Below are 26,280 nucleotides of genomic sequence, written 5' to 3'. Positions count from 1 at the left end.
TAGATACAATATTGACTATTTTTGCTCCATTTCACCAACGGAAACTAAATTAGCTAGTACTAAAAAAACTAAAACTGTTGCACATCTCCAAGCAAGATGCATCATTTTTTAACAAATCGGGTAAGTCAATGATTCAATGACTCATTCGTTAATACAGTCACTTGCCTCATTCTTCACTGAATCAGCCGTTTGAAAGAATCGTTTGAATGAATGACTCACTCATGAAGTCACTTGCCACCACCTATTTGCGGGGTGTATCATTGCATTTTTTCCAACATTTCATATTTTTGTACTCAAAAACATCTCATAAAAGTCTATATGCAGTAATTTTGCAGTGTAAATGTATACAGACACATAAACATGCATCACATTTTATATCCATTTTCAAAACAACATTCTGAATTTATATTTATCATATGTATGTATGTATGTGTATATATATATATATATATATATATATATATATATATATATAAATTCAGAATGTTGTTTTAGAAAATGGATATATACAGGATACATATTAGATATTAGATTAGTATAGGAAAGCCTGTCACAAAATATACCACCTAATAATTTATTATAAATTAAAAACTGTTTAGTAAGAAAAGTGCCTTGAAGTATAATCTAGCCATTATTAAAAATGCTCTATTACAGTGTTAATATATATTTAGCGACTCTCATTTAATTACTCTCCACATGAGAATGGAACCGCATTATAGTATTACAATCAATATTCATTAGAAGTGAAGTGTACACTGGTATCCTCTGCTAACATTAGCAGAGCATGATAAATAATTTGTGTGAAAAACAAACTTTTTTATTATTAACTTCAATTTGTCATATGCACTTAAAGCCTCCAATTTTTCTCACAAAAGCCACACATAGGAATTGATTTCACGGTAGCTAATGGTGTTAGAATTACAGGCATTAATACACAACATGTAACATATGGACCTGGTCATTTAGACAGGTGTCAGCAATTTAGAACAGCTAGACCCTATTTTTCATGCTCTACGGGGCTGAAACCGGGACGGCGAGAAGAACGCTCTGCATTTTGTAATGAAAGCGTAATGAGTCGATGTGTGTGCATCATGGACGCACGTCTGCGAGACGAGACTTTGGCCATCCAGGCTCCGTCTTCCACTCACAAATCATAAAGTGCATCCAAATGTAAGCACACAAACATCCACGAACTTACACACACACACACACACACACACACACACACACACACACACACACAAAACACACAAAAACTCCATCAGTCTCCCAGGAGGCCCATAGGAGTTCTCAGTACTATCCTGTCTCCCCTGACGATTCAGTTCACCAGGTGTTGTCTGCAACAGGCAATTAGTAGAATAGGTGTACCTGTCAATCACAGGGGCTGGAAGATTAGCTGCTTGCCCGTAATTAGCGGGTTAGAGGCTTCTTGGCCCAAAGGATAAAGGCTTTGCCAATAATGGGCCCTGGGGTATTAATTACTGAAGGTCGAAGCTGCAGTAAAGGCCAGGATCTTAGCAGCAAAGCACGTAAGATGATTGTTTAAATTTCAAAAATAATACTGGTCTGACAGTTGTTAGTGTCCCAGGGGGTTGTGGGTACAAGGTAGCTGAGGTAATTAGTTTGAAGAGGAAAGGGCATGGTTGCAGGCGTGTTTGTGAAGAGCAAGAGAGAGAGAACGAGAGAGAAAGAGAGAGTGAATGAGATAGGGAGCAGTCAGAAAAATGAAATAAGACAACGGCAAGGGGCGAGGAAAAGCGCCCGGGATGAAATGAAAGTAGACGTGGCGCATTTTTCCAGCCCCACTTTAAACTGGCTGCCCACCCGTGGTCTCACTTACCGCCTCTCTCACGAGCGTCATCGCCATGGCTACCGACCTACGGTGTGGCATGGGGGTGTGTGTGTACACCTTTGTGTGTATGGGTAGGCGGACAGGCAGGCAGGGGGTAAGGGGTCTTATTAAAGTCCTAAAGATGGACTGACAGATGCTGAGAGGCGAGGAAAACAAAAGAAGCCACTCACCTCATGTCGGCGGCCGTGGAGCGGCAGATGCCAGCGAAAATAACCGTGGCGGAGGGGTTCAGCCAGAGTTCATTCGGAGGAGAGGTGATGAAGTGGACCTGCCACCGGCTTACTGGGCCCTGGAGGCCCCCGGGGCCGGCCCCGTTTCTGCCTCCTCGTAACGGCATTAAAGCCACCAGGAACCACGGCCACATTTCACGGGCCTCCTGTGGTGGCCAGCGCCGCAGCTGATGAGAGGCCGAACCTTGATACACATGTCAACATGTAAGCGCACTCATGGCGACCGCCCTCAAACCAGCTTGCGCTTCCCGGCAGGCTGTGGATGAGGTGCTGTTCTAGATTGATGGTCCGTCCTGTTTTTGATAACGTTTGTGAGCGTGATTTACGACGCCTCTAAATGAAGACCTAAAAAGTATGGAGGGAAAATCCCTGAGTTGTCTCCAGATTTCAATATCCCACTCCGTCTCTCGCCAGGTCGCAACAGGACGCTTCCACTCTCACTCGTGCACTGGCAGGGAAAACGTAAGCCGTTAGGTCGACTGCCATCAGATTTATTCACTCGAGGACAGGCTTGCAGTTTGGCAAACGAATGAGAACCTGATCGACGGAGACTGCGGAAAGAAAGCAGAGAAGATAAAACCTGAATAGGGCAAATTTTGTTCACAATGGCTGTTGGCAAAATTCCCTTCTACCCAACTGGCCTGAGAAGCACTTGTCAAAGGACAAATCTGGCTAGGTGAACCTGTTGAAGCTGGAACAGGGTTGGTCAGGAAGACCAACAGCTCAGGCTCGGAAAGTTAAACCCAAACCGATGGCCAGCAGAGGGCAGCGTAGCTTCTACAGGTTTAGCCAGCAGGTTACTAATAAATCTGTGCTCATGTAAAACTCTGCACCTGTGACTGGCCGCGGGGTCCGATCTGAGACGAGCCATCCGGTGCACAGTAAATATGTCACTGGCCCTGCTCCTCACAGCGCAGTTTATCCATACAATTAGACTGCAGCCGTAAATAAACATGAAGCAGATTTGTTGTGCACTTTACCAGCGGGAATCTGACAAAACCCTGTCCTCTGCTTACTAAATCACATCTAGATCACATTTCACCCTTAACATAATTTTGCAATTTGCAGTATATATAACCAACCAAAGTTAATCAGTACACTGATTTTAAATCAGTTTGGGTTAGGGTTAGGGTTATTACAACACAACTTCTTGAAATACAACAATGATTTTTATTAATTTTTTTACATTCTATTTGAATTATGTTAATGACAATTTGAGTGCGCTTGAATGTCATGAAAATAATGGGGGGGGGGGGGGGGGGGATCTGGTGAAATGGACAAGAACAGCTCAAGTGAATGGCATCGCAAACAAAGAACCAGTGTTGAGAAACATGAACAGAAAAAGATTCAATCTAGATTCAATACTCATTACAATGTCCTATAAAATGTAAAACTAGAAGGCAATGAGTATACCTTCTGGTATACGGGTTGCACATTACCTGATATTCGATATCTTTAACCTAATGTTCCCACAGGGAACATCATAGTACCAGTGAGTGTTACCCAGCAATCCTGTGTGACAGAGATTAAAGAAGAGTAAACAAAATGCTCTGCTGATCTCTCCTTTTTTCTCTGACACACGTTATTACACTGACACCTGTGCGTAACATGTGGAACTTAATGTCTTTTCATTTGCCATTTGTTTCCTCCTAAACAAGGCAGGGCTGTGGGTGCCGTGTGCCTGGTGTAAAAGACGCCTGGGGAACGCCAGCTGTGGATTTACAGTCAGGCAAGCAGTCGTCCAGAAACCCGTTGTAAAGGCCCGGCAGTTGATAAGAGGAAATCGGTTTGTTTTTCTCCTTTCTTGTGATGCTGTGTGTGTTGAACAGATTTGTACAGGCGAGACTGAACAGGTGCAGGGACGAGGAGGCATTGTTGCAGAGACAGAGCCGATTTCTGCCTGTGTGCAAGAATGCATTTATTTGTGGACATTTAACCAACAATAATTACTTCCTTATCTTATGAGCTGTTTATAATTTAATATAAAAACAAAAATATAAATAACAATAAATAATTCATCACTCATGTAAAACACTTGTGCCTGATACATAGTAAACATGTCACTAGCCGTGATCAGCAATTATAATATATAGAAAAATATATAATTAGAAATATATAAAAATTATATAAAAAAAAAATTATATATATATATATAGGCTATATATATATATATAATTTTTTATATCATTTTTATATATTTCTAACTATATATTTTTCTATATAATATAATATTATAGTTATAAATCATATAAATCATATATATATATATATATATATATATATATCATTTTTATATATTTCTAAACCTATTATATATATATAAAAAAAAATACATGTGTGCCTAAACTATGAGGTGCAGGGTAAAACAAATATAAATCAATATAAATATAAATGTTAATTTGAATTTATTTTATTTATTTTTATTTTATTTACAAAATTAATTCATAAAAATGAGTTTTTAATTAAATTGCCTGAAATATATTTGTAAATACATTTATATTACATTTATTTATTAAATATAATGAATAAATTATTTTAAATATTTATTCTTTTAATTATTCAAAAATCAGATTCCAAATATATAAGTTAGTGCTAGCAATTATGTAGATGATCTTCTAATTATCTTCTTAATATTAGTGCAGTTCGAGCCTCCCAGTAGGTTATAGCCACAGGACCAGCTCTCTCCGCCTCCTCGTGGTTGCTGTGGCAGCGGGTCGCCAAGGGGAAGCCCAACCCTCAGCACACCCTGAAGCGCTGACTCTGGTTTTGATTCAGTCACCTGGCCAGCTTTGGTTGCAAGCCCACACTAATCGCTAGCAGAGGCCTTTTCTCATTCTTCGTGCAGCTTACTGGTTTTTCACATGCTGATTGCATTCCTACTCCCCCTCTTGTTCCGTTCTGGGAAAATCTGGACTGGCGGATGTGTGCGACTGCTTCCCTCAAGTTTCCCACTTTGATCCAATACGACTTGAATGTTTCCTCTAATTAAGAGGGATTTCATTCGCCTTGCCTGAATAAAAAGAGAAACCTCAGTTTGGGTTCGCACTCGCATCCCACCCCGTGTTTATTTTTCCTTCGTTTCAAAGCCCAAGTTGATTCTGAATCCGGCCCTAGACTGAGAAAGCTAAAAGACATTAGAGATAATGAGGATAAACTTGGAGGTTTTCCACATCGAATTTCGAGGTAACACTGGAAAAAAAGCTGTGAAATTTAGTGAGATAGAGTGAAATGTCGTAAAAGTGCTAAATCCCTTTCCGCCCATGCCCGGTTGGAAAGGACCCAGAGCCATTAGTAGGCATCAGTTCTGGCTGGTGTTGGCTGAAGTTAATAGTGTGTCTCCAGTCCATCAGGCCAGTTTTCCGGGTGGCACAGGCCTAACTCCTCCTCGGTGGCCCCTAACGGTTTATGGGGAGTCGCATGCGCTAAGCACTGCTCCTGTTTGGTTCTGCACTCTTCCATTATCCCACGCTTCCAACATCCTTCCTGGATCAATGACACAATACGGCTCTTAGTGCTACAGTTTTCCATATCCACACACAAGAAGGATACCGATGATTAGAGAAACTAAAATTGGCCAACTCACTGATCCCTATCCAATCCCTTTTCTCTTTGACTTCACCAAATCAGAACCCTGGCAATAATAAGGTGACCCTTTATTTCAGTAAAGCTTCTCATGTTCGTGAAAAAATGCATTTTAGAAGCCATGCTACTAGTAACACACTAAGTAGTCATTCAGCAGTCACTTTTATCCAAAGCGACATAACAGTACAATTACAGGGACAATCCCACTGAAGCAAACTGAGGTTAAGTGTTTTCTTTAATAGCGCATGACCAGATCTGGACCAGTGGGATCTGGACTTTTTTTGTGTTGATTTTAGGAGAAAATCTATGGAAAAGGGCGGAACAAAAATAGAACTGAGAGTAGTACGCTCTAATTGATAGCTGAAAGCATTCCCTGCATAGAAAATCCAGCTTAAGATGAGAAGGTGTGTTTTGAAATATGCTACCTGGTTTACTGAGGATTACTACCTAGTCCAAGCTAGCTATTGGCTGGTTGCAAAAAAAATTTTTTGTAAAAGTAGGCTAACGATTTCGTCATAACCACGCGACTCTCTGTCGCACAGTATAGAGATTACCGAATGGACAGGAGGAGAAGCTCGCGGGCAATCGGGGAGACGTGGAGGCAAAATGACAAAATAATTAATCGGAATACCTAGCAAAAGTTTCTCCTGCTCCTAGCTCGTGGATACCTAACGAAAACTAATTAAAACCTACTGTGACTGGGGACAATTTAAACTAACCTAAAATACATTTTGATGACTCCAAAATCTAAAGTAAAAATGGTCACAAGTTATATCCCATAATCCCAAACAAATGCCAAAACATTTTTAAATTCTACCAGCATTAACTCTCGCCCTTTAAAATACTAAATCTAAAGTGCCCCTATTACGCTATTTTAAAGTTTCCTAATGTTGTTTTGGAGTCTACATGCATCAAAGGTAAAAAAACTGTTTAATTTCCTCATAATATACATTTGCACATCACCACATTTTCAATGATTCTCAAACGACCCGTCAAATGAATCAATCACTCTAAATCTGAGCTAACTCTGCTCTGATTGGCCAGACAGCTCAGTCTGTTGTGATTGGTTTACCACGTACAGCGCAACACCCATTGCCATAACAACGTCAGCTGTCCTGAAGCTTCCTACACCGTAAACTAAACACAGTAACGAACAATGACGTCGATTTTACCATATCAATGCGAGCGCGAGTCCAATGATGAAACACTGGGAGAACTAGTTATTCAACCCGAACCTCCAGGACAGGAAACGTCGAGCAGGACGTTTTTCAGTGATACACTACTCAGTTTGAGGTACATTATGAGATGTTGCAACTGTAATTCCTCACCATCAGCATTAACAAGTGCATGTCCATCAACAAACCGATTATTTTACTTGTACTAATTTATTTACAGAGTATTGTTCTCATTTATTGCGGTGAACATGTGGAAACTGTATCAATAACAGTGCATACATTAACCAAGCTCTAGCATGAATGACTGATGTAACATAAATATTGGTTAAACAAATGCTCCATGCTTAATCTTTCCTCAAAGTAGTGAGAACGACAGACAATCTGCATTAATGGACAGTTTTAGGTAATAGTGGCCCACAACTGATTAGCAGAAGTATGTCAGTAAGACAGTAATAATGTGAGTAACCAGTTAGCAGGAGACCTACACAATATAAAACTCAAAACTAAGTATTTTGAACACCATCTTTCAAGAGCAAGCGGTTTGCGAATCCTGCATTGAACTTCGAGATTTGAGAAGCAGTCGTCAGTGAAATAAAGGGAACACACAGCAAAAGTTTAGGATTATACTGCTGTGATATCATGGTAAAGATGAATTTTAACCACTGATTCTTCACATGCTCGTCCTTGTGCATTGAAAAACTGGCTTTACCTTCACATTAAGCACGGGGTCTTCTCGACATGATGCTATCCAGCATCCACAGGAATCAGCTGCAGGTTTGAGGTTCAAGTTTTCCCTGGTGTCTGCGTGCACAATAAATGGGCGGGCAGTATACAAATGTTTCATCTTGACGTCACAACGAAACGGCTTATGACTCGTTTGAAATCAATTCATTTCATTGACTCAGAGTCGACTCTTACTTTTGAAAGACAATAACTTTATATACGGTGCACTTTCAGATTTAAAACTTTGCAGGATGTTTTCATACACTTGTTACACACTACATGAAATGTCATTTTCAAAAATCCATAATAGGGGCCCTCTAAATTTCAGACTGAAACTAGAAAACTCTAAAAAAATAAATATTAATAAACTCTAAAAATCTAAATACTGACAGACTGACAACGATCAAAAATTAAACTAAATTAAATAGACAAATTGAATTTTTTTTTTGAAATTTTCTTTTTTTTTATAATAACTTAGACCAGTTAGACCAGCTTGGACTAGCTAAAGATCAGCATAGACCAGCTAGAACCCAAAGTGCCACTCAGTTTAAGTTGGATGTCAGCCGTTTGTAAAACTCGTTTTAATCTCTATGCAATCCTACTCTAGACTCTTGTAGGGCTCGAAGTTCGAACCAACAGTCTCCCTGTTACCAACCCTGAGCCTTAACCACAACACTACCCTGCCCTGCTCAGCTATATGTTTGTACCGTATGCACTCTTCCAACAAATGTCTCTTAAAAACATAATCCGTTAGAAAACCATCCAAATTTCCCTAATGGAATTATTACCTCGGTCTAGCGTGCATCATCATTTGTGGTAAAGCATTACGCAGTGCAGTATAAAGACAAAGGGCCCCCTGGAGTTATTATTCCATAATTTAGATTTAGTATTCCAGGAATCCGCGGAGAGGACTGCGGGATTACTACTATGGCCTTGAGTATCTTAGAGAGGCGGGTGGCTGTCAAACTTTCCACACAGTCCTTGAAAACACTTCACAGGCAGTATATAGCACAGCAAGTGCATCAATGCGCTGATTGGTCCATGGGAATACGTACTGAAGAAACAGATGTACTCCTGCAGTCGGCAGGATTTCTCATCGATGGACAAGGACACAGCGTTTTTATAAGTGTGCATGGCCAATGAGTAACATGACGCTTTGCTAACAGCATTTTTTTACGTACTTCTCTCCAACTCAAATACGACCCTTGTCCTTATTCTTCACCCAGAGAGAGAGAGAGGGGAATCAAGGGACAGTGTTGTTATCATTAACGAAAGCTAAAATTAAAACATTTCATTAACTGAAATAAAAAATACAAATATCTGGGGAAAAATACTTTATAATTCCAACTAACTAAAGTAAAATAAAATAAAAATCACTATAAAGTAATTTTAGTTTATGCTTTTCATACATGGTATATTATAAAACTTTTAACATGAAATGCCACTAAGATAGCAATAACACTAGACTGTGCTCAGAAATGTAACGTTAGCGCAAAACAATGCTGACTTTAGCCCTTTTGTAGCCGTAAAATACTAAAATAAAATATAAATAAAAGTAGTTGGTCAGCTTTGGTTTGAGTAGGTCCTCCAGTTAGAAGTGACATCCTCTCTAGACAATTAAGATGAGAAAGTGTCAGTCACCTTGCAGGCCGGGCATTTAATTAAGATGTCGCTAAAGCTCTGTTTGGATTTTCTCTCACTTACACTCATGCACACACGCACACTTTTCCACTCACTCTGGAGAATACAGATTGTGAAGCAGCAGTGAAAAGCTCAAACAAAACAAACACAGCACAAACCCTGACTCACTCTGACATACCCCTTATTCATAAGTAAGGCTATTCGCTTCTATTGTCTTCGACAAGTGATATTCTGAATATTCAACACAGCTATTTGTTTTTCTGGCCTCTGGTCCCAAATATGAATGTCAATATTGACGAAGTCCGAGATATTTTCCGACACCTCAATTCTGCCACAGGTTTTTCTGGGACGTACAAAAACAGCACAACCTCTCAGAGAAAACGCTGTTACCTGGGCCCCTGAGCACTGAACGCAACAGTCGGGCCTCTTCTCTCTCGCATAACGTCCCACGGGGGAACTTTTTCACTGGTTCTAGCAGTGAGAGAATGAGGCCTTGGGCAGTGCAACCGACACGAGTGTTGCACGGAAAACACGTAATCGCAAGAAGATGATGAAATCATGTTAGAGCTAGTTTCGAAACATATGCACCAAGTCTGTTGATTATGAATAGAGTCTTTTCATTAATTCGACTGCATACGAACATGGGACATGAAATCTGCATGAGAGAGAGGGAGAGGTGGATTAACTCCAAAACACCCCGAAGGAAGTGGGGTGTACTGAACTGGAACAAACCAGTCTCCAGCCTGAGGGAGCGGAGCATGTGTAACAAAGCAAAAACAAAGCTGCCCATAGGCCTCCAAGCACCCCCTTGTCTTGAAACACTCCACCAACTCACCTGTGCAGGAAACAATCCGAACTCAGGAGGCAGGAGCACGTCGGATTAATCCGAAACGACTGACAAGTATCATTGGAGCAAATAAGAAGATTATCATTCCGTGTTCTTTACGGCTTTATTTCAAAGGGAAACACTGTGAAAATCATCCGAACCAACATATGAACACATTTTGATAGAACGATCATTCTGTGTTTTATTGCACAGCACTGGCGAACGGCCTCGGAAAGGTTCCCATCACAGGAAGTGACATGTAATATTATCTCTGGGCATGACAGCAGCATAAAGTATCAGAGGATGGCTAGCATCTGGATATGAAATTAAGCTTTTATTGCTGTTGCATAGTGTTGGGGAGTACCATATTTCAGGAGACTGCATGGCATTGCTTTCAGAGATATGACTTTTCAGGGATATACAACCTGATTTGCTAATGCATGGGCTGATGGTCAATGTAATGTCAGAAATGCCTTAGATTTCCTCTAGCTCAAGAGAATGACCAAACAACATCATGCATTGCCACAAAAGAGAGAGATTGTGTCTGATAATGGTGATAAACTGTATAAAATACTGCATGAAGAACAGGCATTACTTTTCAACCCATGCATGCATTATGGTTCATTGAGTAAAACACTTAACTTCAGGTCGCTCCAGGGGCACTTGGAGTCACTTTGGATGAAGGTAAATCAGCTAAATGACTAATTAGCTGGCCCACACAGAATTTGCAGTCACACAATTGACACTTTGTTAAGCCCTGTTTGTTACTGACCGATCGTACCTTAAAGGTACACTGTGTAGGAATTTCTCCCATCTAGCGGTGAAATTGTATTTTGCATTCAAACGAATAGTGCTCTCTAGCGCCTCGCTTTTTCAAATGCATGTTGCAACTACGGTAGTTGTTACCAAGAAGCTATGACAACATGTCTTCCAATAGCACTTCACAGAGTTTAACGATACATGTTCTACTGTTATGCTGCCTATATAATGAATTACACAACCAAGCAATGAAAAAAACTTGTAATTTAGACCGTAACATTGACTTACCTGTCGAGAAGAAAGCAGGCAACTTCAGCGTCCCTTTCAAAGTCTTTCTCCTTCATTAGCTCTTTCCACCTGGGATAAGCTATCCCGATATTTACCCTCGTTTTTTGAATTCGCCCGTCACATTTCCTTTTAAATTAAATTTTTAGCTTTTTTGGTGACGAGGATTCCTTCTCCTGTGGCTCGGCATAAGTATGATCCTGCATTATGAAGTACAGTGCAGCCTTTCACATTTGCCGGGGCAGTGACAAGCGCCTCTCACTGATCTCCTTGTCCGTTTCCGCTGGTTTCAGTCACGTGACGCTGGCTCTGAACGAAAACGCGTAGTGGAAACGCGTTAAGGTAGGCTAGTGCTTTTTGTCCCTCTCTGCTATTATAGTTTTTCAAAATGGCGGAACGACATAGAAGCCTCCTTGGACTTACCCGTCCAATGTAAATAAAGATAAGAAATTCTTCGCTTACGAGGATAAGTCAGATCATTGGCAGAGGTAATTTTACACCAATGAGGACATATTTATGAATAAAGACATTGATTTTAACTAATAAAATGCTTAAAAAACTACACAGTGTACCTTTAAGCTGGATGCACACTGCACGATTTTGGCCACGATTTGACCGTCTGAGACAAATTTTGTGAATCCCAAAAGATTTCTCTGATCCTAGATTTCTCTGATCCACTACCAACGAAATGGCAGTGTCAGAAGTTTTGAGGCACAGTCCTGCAGTGTGACTTCTCCTACGACAACAACCGTCAAATCAAAAACCAATAGGAGCGCAGAACCTGATGACCAATTAGTGAAACAACAACAAACCACCACTTGCTCCACATACACACGTCTTCGTTTTTTTCCAGTTTTCTTTTCAAGAAAAGCCATGATCAAAATGAATGCTTTTGTGTGTTAGCCACCTTTTGCTATGTAAATGCGGCTCACGGTCACCAAACGTGTCATAGTCTTCTTGCATGCATCATTTTATAACATGTCTGAGATCCCACAGTGACATGGCTTATAGGGGGATCATGTTCGTACAGTCTGACAAGCAACAGTTGTAAACGACCATTATAAATTGTACAGCATGCACCCAGCTTTAGCAACCGCTGTTGTTCGCCATTTTACAGCCCTGGTTACCCAAACACCTGCATAAGAAAATTCTCTATTGACTACTTTTAGTAACTAAGTAACTAAAATTCACAGTTCATAGGGAATGTGTAGGGATAGGAATGTTATTCTAGTATGAAGTTAATCACTTTATTGCATAATTTAACATTTCTTCAAATTGACTGTTTTTCTGAGAAAAACAGCAGATAAAAATGCTTTGCAAAGTCAAAATTCGTTCCAGTCTAAGAATAAGTCAATCCGTTTTTAACACTTAATTTTACTTTTATTTTTGTAATTTTACTCAAATAAGCTTAGCTTGTGACAAAAACTATGCCATTTGCGAAAATCTCCTATTTATACATGATGTTCTGTAAAGCGTGTCTGACTTAGCAACACAAAGGAGGGCGGAGCTTAGCAAAATCAATTCCTCAGGTCAATGGTCAATTCTACAGAAATCTAAATAGATTCTGCTTTTAGATGCTTTTCAATAAATGTGTAGTAGCCTACATTAAGTTTCATTTAACACACTTGGCCATGTTTTAAATCCATTATGCAGATTTTTCTCCAGAAAATCAACAAGAATGCAAAAAAAAGATTGCATGTTTTATCTGGCCAGGCCAATTAGTGATAAGTAATTAGATTTGGTGCTAATCTCTATAAGATAAGTTATTGAACATGATAACTAACAAGACCTCTTCCATCTACATAATGCAGGATCTGAATTTGGTTTCATGAATGAACTAAACTTGTAAATACAGTACAGTATGAACGGCATCTGAAATTGCAGCATCAATATTACAGAAAAAGATCATATTAAGTGTGTCAAAAGAGGGATATTAATTAAGGGACTGAGTGATATAGTATAGTACAATAATATACTCATGTCCTGCTGGTTGGAATAAGCTATGAAAAACAGAAAAGAAGGAAACGTGCCCTCTGTACAAGGGCCATGTTGTAATTTGCAATCAACCGGCAAAACTATGGGAGCGAGCATGAAGGAGCCCCTGTTTGCTTTGCTGATCTGTATGAATGATATAGTGTAGTCCAGGGGAGGTGAGGATGAATCATGTTGATGGCCCGACTGCTGTTATGAAAGAGAGCCGGAAAGCCTCCACTTCCTGTATGACACACTCTCCATTTCCTGCCTGCACACATTTCTCACACAGAGGGTGGCAGAGCCGCGCAGCACTGGGACACTTACAGAGCTAAAACAACATCCTGAAGGAGGAGGTTACCGGGCCTTAAAGCCAGCGGGGTTCTCCGTCTGGGGAACGCTTGTCAAAGCTGCGTTAATAAGAACAGACGGAGGGACCGCGGGTGCAAACGCCCCTCCTGACGGCCGCTGACTTTTAAATAATCCTGTGAACTTCCAAAATCAACCAAAAGAAGGTTAATCATGCCCACCCAGGTAGAAGTCATTATGGCGGTGTCAAAAAGTGGATTATTGTGGCCCTAGGTATTGTCTAATATGTACTAACAATTTGTAATTTCATTCTCATAACAGCTGTGGAGAGGGATCGCAAAGCTTCACGACCCAAATTAGTTTATGGCATAACTTTTAATTGAAATAGATCTGTTTGCTTTGCTTATCACTCTTTAAGTTATCTCTTCATCTCTCCCGTCTCACTGAGGGATTTCAATTCACTCTTCCACTCTATTGTTTTACCAGTTTAAGGTCAAGTCTCACTGGCGTGCTGTAATCATCAGCATCCTCCTCGTAAACTCCCTAATTTGTGCTTTGTAATCGCTCCTTATATTCAAATAAAGCAATACCCTCCCTACCTGTCACAAGGGTGGGCATCTTCGCCTAGCCCTCAGCGCTACAACATTAGGAGGGGTTAATCTACACAAGATCCGCCACATGCACTGCTTATACTCCGAGTTAATAAGACTAAAGCAGTATTAGCCCGGCTCCATAACATTCCCCCGTAATAACGCCGTCGGCTGTCAATCATAGGCACAATTAAATTGTTTAATGAATAAATTTGCATAGATAATGGTGTGGCTGTAGGAAACATCTGGTTCCTGCAGTTTAATGACATACCTTGCATCAGACCCCCATATGGAATGCTAAAGAAAATGCTGTTTTGATGCTAACTAAATGAAAAGTATCACTCAGATTAATCTGGGCTTTTTGACAGAGATGAAATCACTTAACGAGAGTGATTCTGGCATGTTACAAGCCTCACAGTTAATTGCTTCAGGAGGAGCCGGCCCCGTGTCTCGCTTTCGCCCGGCAAACCGAGCCGCCTGCCCGAGAAGTCACAGTTTTTTCCTCGCTGCATTTCAATATTGCAAAGGCATCAGGAATTTCGAGACAGTGCCAAATTAAATGCAAATTGGCTCCCCGATGCTATCACATCTGGCTGAACTATTCCTTAAAATCTTTACGTGCTGTTTTTACAATTTAGATGAACAATTGCCACTACATTGCTAATTTCTTCTGCATAAACACTCCACGCTGCCAAGATATACATTTGAAACTTATGGCCTGAGAACGGGACGTGCTTTTAATCATGCCGGAGGAGCTGCGGAAACGCAGACATCAGTGTCATTACTGTGCGATTCCACAAATCATGCGATACTCAGCATCGCATTACAACACAATCGCTTGCTGTTTACAAATGTACATGCATTTGTGGAACAGATTTACTTAAAACGTCTCCGTCTACATATAGTATTCTTTCACACTCCCTTCTCTAGGCAACTGACAATCATCAGTTTCAACTGCTTGAAGGTGTGATGAATTTACCTTGAACCACAAACTGTAAATCATTATTTAAATGATTTTTATATCTAAGACATTGTGATACCCTGTGCATGCATACTGATTGTACTGGGCAATAGTGCTACTGTCTGAGCATGTCTTGAGAGCAGTGATCTACACATGCCTTTGGACTCTAAAAATTACACCTGCATAGTAAAATAATTTCCGGTCCCACTTTATATTAGGTGGCTTTAACTACTATGTACTAACCATAGACTGTAAAAAAAGATGGACGACGCCCCTTCGCTGTCTTCCATTGATGAGAACTGAAGCCACCAGTGTCCCGATATGGCGCTGACATATTGGAACTTGAGTCTGCGCAGTAGCGATCTCGGGACCAGACCTGCGCAGTCGTGAGCAGGAAGTAAAGGCGCGAAATCAAGGCCCCGCCCTCACTCTCGCAGAACACACTCAGGGAGAGTGCATTCTGCACACTTTTTTAAAAATTGATTGCAGTACGACAAGAGGCTTGCTAAAATAAAGTAAATACAATCTCCTCAGTCCTCCGAAGATCCCCAAAAAAATGTCCGTTGGTGCTTCAGTGACTACTTCGCTCAGAGAACCTGCCAATCACAGCTGTCAATCATGAAGTTACACCACCGCATCACGTAACTAACTAAAAACCAACTTATTTTTTAAACAGACACTTGAACTTACATCAGCGTGATAAAAATGACAGCAAATGAAAGAAACCACCTTTTGAAAAAATATATTTGAAGTGTATTTAATTGTTTAGTTGGTCTCACGTCCCGTAGAATAACACGGGGAGGCGGGGCTTATGACCTATACTAGGACCAGTCACCGGGGGGCGATCGAGACGTTTCGGCTTCACTTTTCAGGGCTTGTGCGGCACGCTTGGTACTAACATTTAAATGAATAATTTGATACAATGCACTTATTGTGTACATACATGTTTTTACGTTGTACTTAAAAAATACCTAGGCATATGTAATTACAGCTGTCATTAATTTCTGTAATTTCATCTACAATTACACTGTTGAGCCTTCCCTTATACCTAAACCCACCCTTAAACCTACCCATACCACCAAACCTGTCCCTAACCTTACCTGTATCCCACCTCAATAGCAGTAAAGGTGTTTTGCAAAACAACATGAACACAATTAGTACAGTGTACTTATTTTTTATGCAAGTATGCCAGTTAAAGGCACAATATGGGATTTTTTCTCCACTAGGGGTCGCTAACCTATTTACAATAACAAAGGCGTAGATTGATGACGCAGCATTTGCTATGAATTATGGATTTTGTCGTCAACGTCAAGCCGACCGATCTAATAATGTATATGGATTACTGAATACATCGATGCTTTTATCATGACTGTGATATGAAGCAGTTCGGGATTGCTAAGAGACAGCTATCAGCTCCAAACGCGATGCGAGTCCCGCGGATATAAAAGGAATATGGACATTTCATTCTACCGAACTACACGCAGAATTACTACTCACAGGTCAGTTTATTCGACAAATTAAACTTGAGACGTAACGCAGCGCTGTTTCACTTGCTCTAACATTACACTATCACTCTAAACTGCATTTGAATGTGTTGAAATGTATGTGTTAACGTTAGTTTGCCTGTATGAGACTAGCAGTAAGCTAGCTAGGCCTAGATCAACATTAGAATAACATACAGATCATATTCTAACATTTTATCATTGTTGAACTATATAACCTTGATTAGTTTTATGTAAATGTGCTCACCTGTTTAATAAAGTACATGTAGGAGTTGTCGAAGTCTCGGACGTGGAGCTCTCGTTTATATAGTGTCCATGGGAGCTCTCGACATCTCGAAAACACCGCGCTGATATTGATTCTCGGTTTAGTTCTCCTTTTTTATCCATAGTCTGCTTTCCATGGTCCATAATGTTTGAACGAAACAACAACAGCGTGCAAATAGACATTGCGAACTACACAGTTGTCCGCGTCAGTTTGGTTACTATCAGAGGGCTCTGGTTCATAGCTCTGGTTGCCATGGCAGCACGAGCGGAAACCAGAGACAACACGGATATGACGGCATTGACGGCGACAAAACGGAAATAAAGACACGGTCCGTGTCTTCGAATTAAAATATTAATTTCTCTGGATTTAGAAGTTAATTGGAACTGTCGGGATAATGTAAATACACAACTTTAAAAAATATATAACATAGATATAGTGATTTTTTTATATTTTTAAATAAAAAAAAATACATATTGTGCCTTTAAGAACACCTAAAATAATGTGTGACAGAATTTTCAAAATAAAAATTGCATTTGATGCCAGAACTAACTTTGCATCAACATTTCACTAACTCTACTATTTTGCATTAAAAAATCTGAAATTATTTATATTCAATCAATAACTGACAAGTGTATTTTCCCCATCTAAATATGGATAACTCTAAACCTATTCACAGTTTACACCTCTGGGGATTATATAAATTTTTTAATGGCTGTCTTTCACACACACACACACACACACACACACACACACACACACACACACACACACACACACACACACACACACACACTCTCTCTCTCTCTCTCTCTCTCTCTCTCTCTAAGTAGTCACCATACTTGCATACCAATTGCAATACAGTATGTCTTAAACTTCTTGTAGAGTTGTTCTAAACTTGTACTTCTTGTAGAGTGCAGTTGCATGGATGGTATGAAAATCTGCATTCTTGTGTGACCAGGAAAATTTTAATCATGAAAGATTTCTCATTATGTATTGAGGGCCTAACATCTCAAGCTAATGAGCAAAAACAACCTAAGACCAATGCAGACTGTAAAATATTATTATCATGATTTTGCTTAGTTCAACTGGACAGATGCAGCAACTGGAACAGACATCTAATAACCCGACCTTCGGCTTTAACCCGGATTAGATTGCTGCTTTTCAGCATGTTAAACCTACACCTGAGAACTACGAGAACTCCAAAATGATGTATGATGAACAGGGAGCAATGTTTTGACAGCGCCACGTTGTTTACTATCTGTGCATATTTCACTGGGACTGGAAAAAGTATTTTAACACTGAAAAGAAAAAGAAAAACAATACTTCACATTTAAATATTATGAACTTTCTTAGTCCCTAAACATTCAGGCCAATGGCTTGCATGGGAACAGTCCTGAAGTAATGTTTGCATACATATTTACAACATTTTATATTTATACATTTTATAATACAAGATATAGATTTTCCTTGAACATCTGACATTCAACTCAGAAGTTATTCCAAAACTTCCAAGAGAAGGCCACATGAGACTGCAAAGCAATTTTCTAATCAGTATCGGTCCTATAACATCCTTTCACGTCCCTGCAGCCCGAGACCCACAGTCCGGGTGCGGTTAAAGGTCTCCTCCTCATGAGGATTTCGGAACAGCGCAAATATTTCTCCCCTGAGAAGCATGTTGGTCAAAATGCAAACACGAGACAGCCATCGTAATGAGAAAGACGTCCCTTCAGCCAGATGATTCTGACAGAGCCAGGACCAAAGGATCCTGTAGACCGAACACACTGAGAGAAAGATTAAGGCCTTGTCCACACTAATACGTTTTCATTTGAAAACGCATCTTTTTCTCTCCGTTTTGGCCTTCCGTACACACTGAGACAGCATTTTTATTCATGAAAACTAACCTTTTTGAAAACGCTCTCCGATGTGGATAAATTTGAGGTTTTTAAAAACCATAATAACGACGCAAGTTTAGTCATGTGACGCATATTGAAACCATTATGTATACATGTTTATACCTGTATAGTGCCTGTTATGTGCAATTCACTTATACTAATATGTTACTTTGCACACTCTTCACATCACAGTCCTGCAAATATGACAGAAAATGTACTCGCATTTGCTTTCCTGCGGCAATACATGAGAGCAGTTGCGTTTTAGATCAAATACACGGTGAGTAAGTGCGAGCTGGTGAATCATCAGTGCGACATCAGTGAATGCTGATTGCTGAATAATATTAATATTTTTATAATAATATTTTGCTAAATAAAATGATCCTGCGTGAAGAATTGCGCGATAACTTTATTATTTATTTTACCGTCGTTATCATCTCAGTGAGCTTTTGTGAGGGTTTACGCATGCGCAGGAAGGTGAATTTAGAGTTTTCAGAAGTTTGTGTGAACGAGAAACTTTAGAAAAACGCTAATGTGGACGGAGTAAAACGAAAACGCCATTTTCAAATGTATCCGGATTAATGTAGACATAGCCTAAGAGTGGAGAAAAGGCAGCTAGAGCTCATGCACTTAATTGTGTTTCTTTTAAAATGCATTAGGTTTGGCGGAGAGGCTTGGGAAATGGGGAGCTGGATTAGGTGCTGCGAGGGAGGGGGAGGCTCATTAATGTTGTTATTATGTTTGGGACATGTTTGTTTGAAGATCCTGGTGCGCTCTGTGTTGACATATTGAGAAGGCTGCCTTGAGGGACCCTTTACACGCAGCCGGCTGCACTCGCACTCAAAGACTTATTGTTACAACCCACGTTCAGGGCGACAAAGGTCAGTGGCTTTCTCCTGAAGTCCTTCGACTGCCCGAGACCCTGAGGACAGAGGTTTTATTTAACCAAATTACAGTATGTGACTCAGTGGATTCATATTGTCATTGTTAAACACTTCTGAGAGGACACTTCTAATGTACCTGAACTCAATAACCTACGTGTACCTGTTGGTTCAGCTATACTCCATCAGAAGCCTCTAAATCAGCAGAAATCATTGAGTCTTACAGGTCTCAAATCCTAGTTCTGATCAGTAGTTTGAGTCGTTACCCAAAACCCTAAGGACACATTAGGGCTACTTTATTTAAAGAGCAATTCTCACGGTGCAACTAATCAGAAAAAGGAGCGCGCTCCCGGCCCGGGCAGCTGTGTCCTCATGCCAGAGGTTTTGAGGGCTGAAAAATGAGTTTATGGTTTCTGAAATATGTTTTGAACAAGAGAGGGTCTCCAAAATAGACAAAGGCATATCTGCCAAGATCGAGGAGTGGCTGGAATGTTCTTATTTTTTTAGCGTGGGTTGAATGAAGAGAGGTTTGTCTGGCTAGTGTTCTCCAAACCCACACAATCTCCTTTGAGTGCATTTATGCTCAACACACACACAAACATTCAAATACACACACACACTGGCCTGCATTGTCTGTTCAAGAGCACTCCCCACACTGAGACACACCTCAATACCACTGACCCGACCTCAGTCCGGCGTTTCCATCAAAAACACATTGCGTCAACAGCTGCTGAGTCTCTCAGAAAACTCTCCTTAGTATTTTTCATCATATCATTTCTAAACCTTTACGCACTATACCCAGGGGGTCAATAATACTTGGTGAAAGCAATCCGTTAGCATTCCTAATCTCAATGGCACTTGCTTGGCTGGAGTAGCACAGCCCTATTCCACTGCCATATTGTTTTGAGCCAATGACCTGAATATAATCATGTGACTAATGACTCTAAATGCAGCAGACAGGGTACATTTCACAAATGTAAACATCAAAAGGTACTGCTAAAACATATATATGTTGAAATATTTGCAATATTTTATAATGAAATATTTGCAATATTTTATAATGAAATATTTGCAATATTTTATAATGAAATATTTGCAATTAAAAAAGCTGGTCAGCCAAATTTAATTAAAAAAAAAAAATGTTTTAAGGCAATGGTAAGACGTCTACTATAATATAATGAAATATTTGCAAAACATTATATCTATCAATTTTTATATAAAAACTGAAAATTAAAATTAATATATTAAATCTTTCCCTGACATTGATGGAATTGTCCCTCATTTATTCCAACGCTTCCCTGCCATTGATTCCATGCGCTATTACGCATCTTTTGAAAGAATACAGAATCTCTGGATCCAAAAACAAACGAAGCAGAAGCAGAAACAAGCGATAGAAGCATTGCTTACACATGTGTAAGCTAAAGCAATCATCAAACATCCCACCAAAACACCCAGGAACAGCACTGTGCAAGCTTTGGGGGGGTTGATAGACTTGATCTTCTCGGTCTATGTTTTGATTATCGTTCTGAAATCCATCGGGACGTAGTCTTTGATGAAACGTGATTTTCTCAAAATGTTGCCGTTTTTTTTATTAAACTTGCCCATATTTAAGTGTAATATGCTTTTTACAGCCAGATGGCATGGCCATGCAAACCAGCAAAACCTGGACCTCTTGATTTGGATAAGCAGCTAGTCCCACCTTAAACTCACTCCATTGGTTAGGCAAAGTCGGGCCACTCAAACAAACAAAAAAAAGTCAAAAAGCACCACAAAATCAACCCACAAATATCTGACGTAAAGTTGTGTTTGACATAATAAACTGTACATTAATGTATTTTGATTTTATACTGTGGATTTTGATAGCATATATTTCAATAGGATAGATTACAAAGTATGTGCTTAAAACATTTCTGCCATAAATTCAACATAGCAATCAACTTTTCTAACTTTCAATGCTGTTCTGGAGTGTGTAGCCACAAGGACACATACCGGTGGTTGGGCCACTGTGAGTTCCCACCTTGGCACATCGAGCACCTTCGGCAGCAGACGAATTCTGCAAAAGACAGGATGGAGCGGCACACGCTTCCTCTCCTCTAAAACAAGGGGGCTGAGCGTTTTCGCACTCCATGAATGCATTGCAGCGTGGCTCGGCGGGCTGTTAATCTGTTTGCACATTTGTGGCGCTAACAATGTGTTGACAACACGCTGACATCACACAGATGTCAGACGCATCTGCCTCTTCTGGCCCATGAATATTAATGCAAAGCGCTTTGTCTCCTCCCGTTTACAGCAGGCCCTCGCTTTCTGTCGGCACTCATTTACACCAGCTTGCACATGTTTTCTTTACCTCTGCACTGCTCTTTTCTTTATTCGTTTTCTCTCGCCCCTTCTCATCTTATTGTTTGATCAAGTGATATGCTTCACTTTCCCTCTGTGCTGGAAACACTTGCTCTAATTGGAAAATGTTTCACCTCCGCTTTAGTAAAGGTGTCATTTTCGTTGGTTTTTCTATTCTTTTTTATACAATATAAAGCAAGCAAACACATCTATAGTGCAATAAAGAAGGGATTTGGCTTGAAATCATCAGTTCTTCACCTCTATCAAACTCAGGGTGCCATTTATCCAACCAATCAAAGCTGCTGGACTATATTTTTCACAGGCCCACCACATATATGATAAATAGCAATTTTTGCAACAAATTTTGATGCGTTCAAATTTATGTGATTCAGTGCTAATGCAAAAAAACTGATGACATCCATGACATCACACACTTTTTGCTAGAACACAATTACTGCTTTACAATTTTCAGACCCTTCTAACTTATGCTTATAAATCATCTCACAATTTAAAAAAAAAAAAAATCTATATTAGCTGACTCGATTACCTTATTTAAATAAATGTAATACATTTCTCACAATTCGCAATGATCATTGTATGACAGAAAACCAAATGTTTAAATATGCAGAAAATCCCCATTCAACCCCCTCCACGTGCCCCTGTTTTCCCAGTGCATTGTGGGAGCAATAAGGAATCATTGGTTAAAGGGAGTATATTCTGCTCTGCACTGGGATTATCCGTAAAGTGTGGGAGATAATTGCCCTAATCAAGAGAGGTTAATTAGCCCGACTGTGTCTGCAACCAAGGAAGAGTGTTATCAAAGCGGTGCCGCTGGTGTGGTGGGGTGACACAGGCCTCACCTCTTTTGCAATTAGGGCATCTCTACAGAGGCGATAACGCAGGGTTAAATATTCACTGTGAGCACCGCTGTGGCGCTGAGAGCAGATGAGGTGTTGTGTCAGACTCCGTGCCCCCAGGAAGAGGGGAGAACTGCAGAGGAGTGTAAGCATGTCATGTGATTGCTGGACAAGGAGCCTGATTGGCTGATGACAGATAAGATGTAATCAAACATTACCACAAGGAAACATCACTCTAGCTAGGCTTTTGAAAGCAGGTGATTTGTTTCCAGATTAATTGGCTCAATTCTTTAGAAAACAATGGTGGCGATAAATTGAGATATTACCATAGACAGTATATAAACTGGACACAGCGACCCCATTGGATTCAACGGAGACAAGTGAAGTCAAATAGAAGCACTAACTTCCTGATGGTCGAGCGTACTGCGCAGACTCAAACTGAGCTTGACGACGTAGTCTAGATGTGACGTGAGCAACCCGTCTGTCTTCTAGTAGCTGTGCCGAGAGAAATCTGAATCATTCCCTTACGAAACTTGCAGAGACGGAGAGTGTGAGTAGGAGGTGTCCATGAGCTAGGAGCAGGAGAAACTTTTGCCAAGTATTCTGATTAATTACTTTGTCATTTTGCCTCTACGTCCCCCCGATTGCGCGCGAGCTTCTCCTCCTGTCCATACGGTAATCTCTCTACTGTGCGACAGAGAGTCGCGTGGTTATGACGCAATCGTTAGCCTATTTTTACAAAAACTGCTTCTACGGGGCCATAACGTAAGATACAAGGTAATGGAGCCTTTTATACATTTTCGTGTTTCTTTAGAAATAAATAATGGACAAATGGAGTCTTTAAACGCCTCAGATGTAAAGTTATTCGCTGTCAAAGTGACGCCAAAATGAATGGGAGTCAATGGGATGCTAACAGCAGGTGATGGTCCGCTAGCCAATGGCGGCGCCCGGGGCTACTTCAAAATAATATGAAACCCTGCCCCCCTGGATATTACAGACACCATAAAGTATAATTAAAACTGTTATAAATGATACTGCAGAATAAATGACACAATATCTTTACATTCCCTATCAAAAATAAATAGCCTATGTAAATACACTATTCTATGTATAATATAACGAAAAATGCTTGTCACTGAGATTAATCCAAATGTCTACTTAAAGGGATAGTTCACCCAAAAAAATCATAATTTCCTCCCCCTCATGATGTTCCAAACCTGTATGAGCTTCTCTCTTCAGTTGAACACAAAAGAAGATATTTTGAAGAATGTTGGTAACCAGGCAGTTGATAGCCATTGACTTCCATAGAAGCGGAAAAAATACTATGGAAGTCAATGGGTGCCGTTAAGTGGACATCATTCCAATCCAACCTCACAAGTCACAATGCCTTGGAATCGAAGAGTCGATTCCTTTTTGGATCAACTCCTATTCCTTAATCTAGCGACTTTTATACTGCATCACTACTCATGTGTTTCATATTTCAAACTTTTTGCGCTAAAAAATCCTCATCTATATTTGCCATATGTATTTCAATACATGACAGAAAACCAAATGTCATCTGATGTAGGTCAAAACATTTGCCAACTGACCAGCAGTCCAAAAACAGTGTTGCAATGCGAAACAATGAATCGTTTTCTGAAGCAATAGGCTGAATTGATTCAGAGCTTCGAAAAGCTCCGTTTCGCTCTCCACTAATTCCAGCTTCAGTATTTAATTACTGTTTGGTGTAATACAATGATACATGAATTTGTTTTAGGGTACAAATCAAAACATGTAAAAATCAAAACGCAATTGTGAATGTAATAAAGCAGAACGCACCTGTTCAATCATGTGAACTCTGTCGAGTCAGGGAGGGTTCCATTAGGGCTTGTAGTACAGTTCAGAAATACTGGTGGTTTCTCGGATGTTTACTTAACATTTCGTTAAAAATATATATATAGCCTATAATTGTATATATTTATGTCCATATTCCACTCAATTATGCCGCCTTGGTGAGCGTTCAGAAAGTAAACACACCTATGATGTGTGTTCTATTCATATTACACAGAGAGTGGCGCTCTTGAGCTGTTATGATCAGTGAAGAAGAGCGATAGATGACATTTGATCGCGTCCGAAATTTCATGTGCATCACAATTCGCGTACTTATGCACTATATGACGTTTTTTGGTATAAACAGTGCGTGCTTACACTGAAAATTCCAAAAAGAAAAGGTGCACTTTAAATACCCAGCTAATGTACTTAATTAACCGGGAAAAAAAATAGGGAAATTGCATACTCTCTTGAGTAGGTATAGGCTACTTATTCTGAATAAGTAAATACTTCATAACCGTTAAAAAAGTACGTTCTATATAGTATGAATGTATGTAGTGAAATCCGGACGTACTACATTCGCTATGTTGCCATTATTATGTGACCTGCATCAGTTACATCGCTTCACTGCCATTCATAAATCCTCTCCCATTGCCTCATGGGATAGTAAAGTGTCCATCATATGCACACATCATATACACACCTATAGGAGTAGGTCATCCGGGTACATTTTGCCTACTCTTTTACACTGTAAAACATTATTTTCATTATTTGTAATCACAACTTATTATCTTTTGTCAAATCAACTTAGTTAATTAATGTGGTTCAGATAACATAATATTTTGAGTTTCTATTGATTAAACCAATCTCCTTCATTGTATTAACTCAAAATTTTGAGTTCATTGAAATGAAACAATTAAGGCAACCAGGTATCTAACTTTTTTAAGTTAAACCAACAATAATTTTTTACAGTGTATGAGTAGGGTATTGTGAATTCGGATATAGGCCTACTCCTTTTGTCACATACTATTTTTCGCCTACTATATAGTAGGGAAGTATGCTATTTCGGATGCAGCCGAAGTGTGGAATGTTGGACACTTCATGCCCTCAACTGTCACAGCTTTAATTATGTAGCCGAGGGGGAGGAGCTATCAGACTCTGATGCTGAATGACAAAATAACCTTATACACTTACTACACGGTTGAGTATACATAGTGCATAAGTACATAGTGTATAGTGTGTCATCTAGGACACAACTATAGGCTACTCTCTAGGTACTTATTTTGAATAAGTATGTCACGACTGCTAAAAAAGTATGTTCTATTTAGTATGAGTGTGTGTAGTATAAATGTAATCTGGATGTACAACATGCGCCATGTTGTCATTATCATGTGACCTACCAGCGTCAGTTGTAATAGTGGTGCTGGTATGATGTCACTTTGTAGGCCAATCAGCAGTTAGCATTGCGCTGGTTCCCTCAACAAAACCCCAATAGGTTTTTTCCATAGGCTTTTGGATTATCCCAAAAAAACAAGATCTGTGATCAATGTAAGTGTATGATACTTACACATTTTGTCCATCAAGATCATTTTTACAGATGAACACAAATTTTATGAATTTTGAAGCCTAAATACAGCTGCCAGAAGAAAAAGATATGGGTAGGCTATACACGAACTACACCATGGTCCCACAACTTCAACGTCACCACCGCTAAGCTTCCGACAACTCTTTCAGTTTTTATCTAAAAATATTTTCCCAGAACGTTTGAGTTAGAATAGTTTATAAGAGCACTATTATAAGCATAATAAGGCTGTAAAAGGAGACAAAATTTCCCTG

Source organism: Leuciscus leuciscus (assembly GCF_965113295.1).
Source record: "Leuciscus leuciscus genome assembly, chromosome: 8".
NCBI classification, from domain to species: Eukaryota; Metazoa; Chordata; class Actinopteri; order Cypriniformes; family Leuciscidae; genus Leuciscus; species Leuciscus leuciscus.
Note: the sequence above shows the minus strand (reverse complement) of the source record.